Source organism: Geospiza fortis, unplaced genomic scaffold, assembly GCF_000277835.1.
Source record: "Geospiza fortis unplaced genomic scaffold, GeoFor_1.0 scaffold422, whole genome shotgun sequence".
Taxonomy (NCBI): domain Eukaryota; kingdom Metazoa; phylum Chordata; class Aves; order Passeriformes; family Thraupidae; genus Geospiza; species Geospiza fortis.
Genome location: NW_005054545.1, coordinates 775,877 through 784,750, shown reverse-complemented (window position 1 = coordinate 784,750; position 8,874 = coordinate 775,877). Strand labels below are relative to the sequence as shown.

Here is an 8,874-nt window from a genome sequence, read left to right as displayed (position 1 = left end):
TTCCATCCTCCCTTCCATCCTCCATTCCATCCTCCCTTCCATCCTCCATTCCATCCTCCCTTCCGTCCTCCCTTCCATCCTCCCTTCCATCCTCCATTCCATCCTCCCTTCCATCCTCCCTTCCATCCTCCCCACCCCGCAGGGATGCTCCAGCCTGGAGGGGGCTCTGAGCTCTGAGCTGTCCCGACTGGGATGAGCTTTAAGGTCCTTTCCAACCCAAATCGTGCTGGGATTTGTTCCCTCCCAGCCGTGCTGGGGCAGTGCCCCCGGAGCCCTTCCCTGCCATCCCCTGGGTGAGCTGGGCACCAAGGCAGCCGCAGGGCATGGGCAGCGAGGGCACCAAGGCTCTGGCATGGAGCACTGGGGGCAAAGCATCCCCAACCCTCCTGTCCCTGGGCATTTTAGTTATAAACTGAACTCGTATTTTGTGTGTCATAAATGGGAACATTCCAGCTTGGAAAAGCTGCTGAAGTTGTTTCCAATGCCTGGTTGTGTGGGGGCAGGAGATCCTGCTGGGGGGATGATGCTGCATCCAGCTGCATGTTCCCACTCTGCCGCTGAGCCAGAGGGAGACTTTAGGGATAAATCTGCCCGAGCACGGAGCTGGGAGCTGCAGGGGTGCTGTGTCCCTGGTGTGAGCACTTCCTGCAGCCTTTCTGTGGCTGCTGTTAACCCCAGAAGGGCCTTGGGAGGAGCCCCGAGGGCTCAGTGCAGGACAGGCAGAAAGGTCTTGGAAGGGATGCTCCAGAGGAAAGGAGGGGCAGCTCCCCAGTGCAGCAGAGTTTTCTGCACTGGAGCCCAGCTCCTGTGAGTCAGCCTTGCGGTTTTCATCCCCTGCAAACTGAGGCCAAGATGTGGCTGTGGATTTGTGGTGGAGCCAGTGGTGTCCTGGCTGGGCTGGACACATTTCCACTCATCCCTGAGCTCAGGGAAGGGCAGCTCCCGGCCCAGAGGGGTGTGAGCATCCAACCCTCCTGGCTGCAGGGCTGGCTGCAGCATCTCTCCCCCCTCAGGTCCTTTTCCTGCCGACAGTCTCAGTCCGGCATTTCCTCCTCTCCCTTTTTCTGGAGCTCTTCTGCTGCTCCCAGGGAGCAGCATTTGTGCTCGCAAATAAACCCCAACTGCTTCCTGTGGCTTAATTAGCTTTTCCTTCCAAATTTCTGACTATAGATGAGGAAAAATGCTCAAAAACTTGCCTCTGAAATCTTCATTTAACAATGACTTTAGGCAGTGACTTCTATTTGAAAAGGAGGCATGGGGGCCTTGTGCTTGGGGAGTGAGTGAGGAGCAAACCCTGATTTATCTGCTCACCCTAAGAGTGGCTGGAATGGGCTGGGTGCCCCCTTTGCCTGGCCCTGGGAGCTCTTTGAAAGGGCATCCCTGTGCCCCTCTGCAGCATCTGTCACCTTTGGAGTGGGGCTGGGCCTCTCTGCTGCCCCTGGAGCAGGAGTGACCGGGCTGCAGGCTCAGGGAGGGAGGCAGGAGCAGGGCTGCACTCGTCTCTTCCAGGCTACAAATCCCAAAACTCTTTGGTTTTTCGTGTCCCTCGTCCCTTGCCTTACAAGTAGCAGGGTTAAAGGGGATGTGGACAGTTAACGTTGTGTTGAGCTGGGTTGTGCAGCTCTGGCTCTGGGATGGGTTCTTCTCTTCCTGACATTTTGTTCCTTTATTGAAATGAGAGATCCAGAGTTACTGAGAGCAAATCCCCTGATTTCTGTTCTGCAGCTGTAATTGCTGATGGAGGCTTGATTATACCAGCTCTTAACTTGGGAGAAATCCCCACGGGTTCAGCATTTCCTAATTCTTCCCTCCCTTTCTCTACTTCCCTAATTTAAGCAAAACTGAACTCGATTTCCCTATTCCCATCCTATAAAAAGCAAACCCGTTCAATTTATAGACTCCTAGGGCTCTTTTTTGGTGACAAGCCCTGCTCTGGTTCAGTTGCCAAACAGGCACAGATCTGGGGGTGGTTTTGCAAGCTCAGCAGAGGGCAGGGGACCAGGGGTTGCTCCTGCCGGCCCCAGGGCCCAATTTTGCAACTCTGGTGGTCACTGATCAGCCGCAGCCTCTGCTCCATTGTCTGCCCGGCCCCAGATCCCTGTGACCTTTATGCTTTGCCCTCCCGATTGCTCCATCCCTGGCCGGGGCTCAGCACTGCCCATTATAGGCCGGGCAGGGAGATGGCCCGGCTGGAACCGCTCGGGCTCGGAGCTGCTGCTGCAGCCGGCAGGGCAGGGAAACGGGAATGGACCGGGAAAACCAGCGAGGCTGGGCTTGGGGCTGAGGGATGCTCGGTGGGACGGGCTGGGGGGTCCAGCCGCAGTCAGCACTTCCTTTAGCTACAGAACAGACTAGATGTAAATGTATCTATATATAGATCAGAATATATGTGTTTCAGAATTTATGAAAAATATCAGAATATATGTAAATATATCTGAATAAATATCAGAATTTATGAAAAATATGAGAATATATGTAAATAGATCAGAATATATAAAAATACCAGAATATATGAAAAATATCAGAATACATGTAAATAGATCAGAATATATAAAAAATACCAGAATATACAAAAAAAATCAGAATATATGTAAATATACCTGATATATAGATCAGAATATATGTAAATAGATCAGAATATAAGAAAAATTTCAGAATATATGTAAACAGATCAGAATATATAAAAAATACCAGAATATACAAAAAATATCAGAATATATGTAAATATACCTGATAGATAGATCAGAATATATGTAAATAGATCAGAATATAAGAAAAATTTCAGAATATATGTAAATATACCTGATATATATATAAGAATATATGTAAATATATCAGAATATATGAAAAATATCAGAATATATGTAAATATATCTGATATATATGTAAATATAAATGTGTGCACAGCTCTGAGGAGCACGGAGCAGCCCCCACTGGTACCTGCAGCCACGGGCAGGCTCAGAGTGGCTTTCACAGACACCCTGAGCATCCCTTGGGATCCTGCGCCAGAGGACAGGGCAGGAGCAGAGCTGTGTCCCTGTGCTGCTGCTCCTGGAGGCTGTGAGTCCTCACCCTCCAGCCCTGGGACACTTTTGATATTTACAACGTTGTTTGCATGGGATGTTCTGCCTGTCTCACCTGAGCTTTGTGGCGCTTGGTGGATGTGGAGGGTGGGCAGTGCCCTTACCAGCTCTGGTGTCACGGAGCCATCCAGGGGGGTGAGAGTTCCAGAGGAACCTGTGGGAGCCAGGCAGGGAGATGTGAGCCCATGGGGCTCCTGGCAGGGAGATGTGAGCTCATGGGGGTCCTGGCAGGGAGATGTGAGCCCATGGGGCTCCTGGCAGGGAGATGTGAGCCCACGGGGGTCCTGGCAGGGAGATGTGAGCCCATGGGGCTCCTGGCAGGGAGATGTGAGCCCACGGGGGTCCTGGCAGGGAGATGTGAGCCCACAGGGGTCCTGACAGGGAGATGTGAGCCCATGGGGGTCCTGGCAGGGAGATGTGAGCCCATGGGGCTCCTGGCAGGGAGATGTGAGCCCACGGGGGTCCTGGCAGGGAGATGTGAGCCCATGGGGCTCCTGGCAGGGAGATGTGAGCCCATGGGGGTCCTGGCACAGCACAGGGTCCCTGCTGCTGATGGATGGGGGCAGCTGCCTGGCCAGGCTGCTCTGGAGCCTCAGCACCAGCTCTTCTTTGGCTGCTTCCAAAAATACCGGCCAGTGTCTGCTGGGAGGGACGTGCCAGACAGCTCTGGAGCTGTGCTGGAGCTGTGCTGCTGCTGGGCCACCTGCCTGAGTCCCTCAGGGAGCTGGGAGCCCACGCCAGGGCTGGAGCAGGGAGAGCTGTGCCTCCCACTCAGCCTCCTTCACAGCCAGGCAGCTCTGCACAGAGCCGTGGGATGGATCTGTGCAATCCGGCCGGGCTGGATGGACCAGAGCGTGGCTCTGCTCTGGGTTTTGCTTTGTCAGGGGTTTGCCCTGCCCGGTCTGTGCTCCTGAGGGTGGCAGGTGAACAGCAAGCCCAGGCTGCTGCTCAGCACTGATCTCCGCAGGCATTCGGGCACTCCCTGCTGCAGGATGTGCCCCCACCTGCCCAGGGCCAGCCTGTTTCCCGTGGCTGCTCCCTCCTCCCTTCTCTGCAGCTCGTTTTCCTGGCCTGGGGCTGCAGATTGGCACAGGCTGGGAGACACCTCCTCGCTGCCTGGCACCGTGCGGGGTGTGGGGTAAGCTGCTGCAGTCTGGGGTGTGCAGCCTGTCAGATCTTCCTGGCAGGTTTCAGATGAGGTTTTGCTGATGTGAGAACAGATGGGGTGAGGAAAACAGCACCCACGAGCTTGCTTTTGAGTGAGGGAAAGGAACTGCATTTCCTTAATCCTCATCCCTGGGAGGTTTGTCCAGCTTGTGGCCTTACCCCACCTCTGCTGCCCCCTGAGTCTGGGGTACAACCAAGCTGGGGGCAGAGCCCCTCTGTGGTTTGAGCAAAACCTCCGAGCTCATTTCCAGTGTCATTTCCAAAGTGACACTGATGTCATGGCACAGAGAACCTCAGGCCCAGGCTGGGATTTTGGGGTGTCCTGTGTGGGGCTGGGAACTGCACTCAGTGATCCCTTTGAACTCCCTGCGCTCCCAAACTGAATCCCAGTCCAGTTCAGGGAATGCCAGTTACTCACTGGGACATTTAAGCATGATGGCAGAGCCTTGGGAGCTTCTGCTGCCTTTCCCCATGGCCGAGGAATGGGTTTGTGCCCTGCCCCAGGAGCCTGGCACAGCCATGGCTGCAGTACAGCGCTGGAATAATGACATAACCTGGCTTTGCAGGGGCCTTTGCCCAGCCCAGTGTTTAGTAACCCCAAATCTCTGTGTGTGTACAAACTCCCACAGCTTTCCAGAGTGTTCCCAGCTGGAGCTGGGATGGTGGTTGGTGTCCCTATGGAATACTGGAGTGCAGGGGCTGCCTGGCACGGTGCTCTGTCCCCTGGGGCAGAGCTGGGACCCCCACAGCTGGGAGAGGTCTCTGCTCCGGGGCTGCACGGCTCAGCTGCCCTCTGTGCTGATGAAAAGTGCACTTTATTTTGGGCTCTGCTCCTGTGCCAGGAGGGTTTCATTTCAAGGGCTCTCTGCTCATGTTAAAATGGCAGCAGGAGCTGCTGAAATAGCCTTGGTCAGGGGCCATCAGGTTACTCTGTGTGAGCTTTGCTGCCCTGCACGAGCAGGGAGGCTGCTCAGGAGCTGGGTCACAAGGCCAGGGCAGGAGGAGAGCAGCACAGACCTGCAGATCTGCCACTTTCTAGTTGTTCTTTATGGGCTTTTCCCCCTTTCCATTTATTTCTGAGACGTGACTCGATTTATTCTGAGCACAGGAGTTTTCCCTCTCACACAACTGTGCTGTGAGTTATCTTTCAAAAGCCAGAATGAATTTCCCTTCATCCCAGAGCCTCCATAACCGGGATTTTGGGTGACTGGAGCAGCCTGGAGGCACAGAGGGTGAGAAGTGATTTCCTTGCAGACCCAGAACCCCTTTTACCTTCCTCCCCACTGTTCCCAGCAGAGCCTGGCAGGGAGGGGAGGCTGTGCTGGGAGCCAGCACTGATCTGCCCAGAGCAGATCCCCTGTGACCGTGCTCACAGGGGTCTCAGGGTGAGGGAAGGGACGAGGATCTGACTCCATGGTTCACAAGGCTGATTTATTATTTTATCATATATATTATATTAAAACTATACTAAAAGAATAGAAGAAAGGATTTCATCACAAGGCTAGCTAAGAATAGAATGAGAAGGAATGATAGCAAAGGTTTGTGGCTTGGACAGAGAGTCTGAGCCAGCTGGACTGTGATTGGCCATTAATCAGAAACATCCACATGAGACCAATCACAGACGCACCTGTTGCATTCCACAGCAGCAGATAACCATTGGTTACATTTTGTTCCTGAGGCTTCTCAGCTTCTCAGGAGGAAAAACCCCAAGGAGAGGATTTTCCACAGAAGATGTGTGTGACCGAGCCCCAAAGCTGCCCTGCTCTGGTCACGTAGAGCTGCAGCCCCTGGCAGCTCCCAGGCATCCCCCGCGCTGGGCACAAAAGGAAATGGCAAAGGGCTGCGGAGGGGACGTGCTGCTGGAGCTCTCCTCACTTCGCGTTGTCATTTTTGGTAATTCCCTCTGTCCCAAGGAACTTTGAGCCACATAGTCACAGCTGGTAAGGGCAAATCCTGCTGTTGTGCAATGCAGGGGTTTCACAACTCCGAGGATGTGACATGGATTTGGTTTCCAGTGTTAATTTTAGTCTTAATTTAAAAACTGAGGGGAAAAAAAAGAGAAAGGAGATTTTTGCAGCCAGCACAGCCCTGGGCTGCCTGGGAAGGGTTCGTCTCACACCTCTGAAGCTTCATTTGATTTAGCACCAGGTCTGAGAGGGGCTGCAGCTGCTGTCCCTGACTGTGTGAATGAGCTCATAAGTATGCACGAGTCACTCCTAATGAATAATTTAGCCGAGATTAACCTTTCCCCTTGCAGGAAACCTTCCTTTCTCGTTTGCTGAGCACAGTCAGGACTGGTGGGAAGTTTAATCACCGCTGGCAATTGTTCACTAGATTATTTCTGTGGATAATTCTTGCAGCTCCTTGACAATTTGCTGCTCGTGGCCATTATCTGAAATGAGTTCTGCCTAGTCCTGATTAAATTATTTGTGATTCTCACTGGCAGAGCCAGGGAAATGGCATGATTACATATTTTCACTGCTATGTTTGCTTACTTTGGGATATTGTTATAAATACTGTAGTTTGCCAACTCCTGTGCTGGGGTATTTATAGACAGAGAACATAAAGATTGTGGAAAATACAGAAACAGATGGGTTACAAGTGAGGATCTCGCTGTGCACCCAGCTGGGGGAGGTTCCCAGGCCTGGGACAGAGCAGACCCAGCTCTGGGCTTGTGAGGAATGAGACCACCGATTCATTTTTGGAAACCACAGATTCATTTTTAAAGGGGAAACCATCAATGGTGGTGTCACTGTGTCCCAGTGGCTGCCACCCTCCTGAGCCCAGACCTGTCCCTTCCCCAGCCCTATGGAGGGCCCTCTTTAGGGTTTGGGCTGGATTTGGCTCCTCAGTTTTAAGCAGCCTGAGGAAGGTTTCAGCACAGGGGTGCAGTGCTGTTTGTCTCTTGTCACCCCCTGGCCCTGCTCAGACCCTGAGAGCTGATTCCCCTCCAGGGTCCCAGCATTCCCATGCCTCTGGAGTCACCCAGAGCCACTGCAGCCCCTGCCAGCCCTGCACAGGGTGTCTCATTGCCTTCCCCGTGCCAGCTGGGCCCCTGCCAGACCCAGACCCCTCTGCACCCAGGGTGACATTTCTGAGCCATCAGGGCTGGCTCTGCCATCCCTGGCACGCGCTGCTCCATCCTCCCTAATCCCTGAGGGATGTGACAGACGTGTCCCACTGCTCCATTTGGGAGGCTCCTCTGCTGCTCCTGACACCTCAGGCTGCCGGAGGGTTTGGGCTGGAGGAGATGGTGCAGTTCCAGTGCCCTGTCATGGGACACCTCTGCTGCCCCAGGCTGCTCCAAGCCCCATCCAGCCTGGCCTTGGGCACTGCCAGGCCTGGGCCAGCCTCAGTTTCTCTGGATAACCTGTTCCCACCAGGCTGGAGGTGCTGAGCCCTTCATTTCATGGTCTGAGCAGCACCTTCCCCCTCCCAGTGGTCTCTGCAGTCCCTGGCTCCACTCCAAGTGCTTCAGCTGGGGCCTCCCCGTGTCCCCAGGGATGCTGCTGTGGGCTCTGGCACCATCTCCTGATTCCCCATCTCCCTAATTCCCCATTCCCCATCTCCCTAATTCCCAATTCCCATCTCCCTAATTCCCAATTCCCCATCTCCCTAATTCCCCATCTCCCTAATTCCCCATCTCCCTAATTCCCCATTCCCCATCTCCCTAATTCCCCATCTCCCAATTCCCAATTCCCATCTCCCTAATTCCCAATTCCCCATCTCCCTAATTCCCCATGTCCCAGTTCCCCATGCCCCTGCCCCAGGCTGCTCCAAGCCCCATATTCCCCATTTCCTAAAATTCCCCATCTCCCCAATTCCCCATCTCCCTAATAATTCCCCATCTCCCCAATTCCTGATCTCCCAGTTCCCCATCTCCCCAGCCCTGCCCTTCCCACCCTGGCCCCACCTGGCTGTCTCCATCCCAGTTTCCTGGTGGTCCTTGCCCCTCCAGCCTTGGCTGCTGTCCAGCCCTTCGCTCTCCCGGCCCTCGCTCAATCTCTCTCCTGCTGCTCCCTGCCCGTTCTGGAGCCCCCGGCGGCGGCCGGGGCTGCCTGCAGGGAGCGTTCGTTGCCTGGTTAGTGACAATTTGGGTATTGTTTGCTCCCGGGGGACGCCTTTCTCCAGCTCCCCGTGCTGAATCTCTGTTTACTCCCTGGGTCACTTGCTCAAGTGAAGGGCTGAACTTTGAGCCACTCGACTTCCACCCGCTGGCTTCTGACCCACTGCGAGCTCCTGCTCTGCTCCCGGGGGAGAGCCCTGGGGGCTGAGCACAGCCCGAGCCCTCGGATAGGAGAGAAAGGCCCTTCTGTTGAGCACACAGCCCCTGGGCTGTGTGGAAAGGGCAAACCAGCGCTGAAAGGCTGCAAAGGGCTTTCTGGCCAGTGCTGGCATTGCAGAACTTGGGGGGTTGCTTAAAAAACTGCAATTCTGATGGTTTGCCAAAAATCTGTGTCAGTCAAAGGTGTTTTGGGTTTAGTTTTTAGTCATAAAACCTTGAGCTGTGGCTTTCAACAAGGTGTGGAGGCCTGAGTGTCATCAGTCTCGCTGATCGTGGTTCTCCAGTCCTCTCTCATTGAGCTCCTTGGTCCTCAATGAGCCCACCCTGCCTCTCCTCCCC

The 8,874-nt window shown here is 54.2% G+C and overlaps 1 protein-coding gene across 1 annotated transcript in view; it reads left to right on the top strand.

Moving 5' to 3' along the window:
• The window catches only part of LAMB3 (laminin subunit beta 3), a 24,252-nt gene that overhangs the window by 1,331 nt on the left and 14,047 nt on the right, over positions 1–8,874 (top strand). The gene's annotated exons all lie outside the window — the stretch shown is intronic.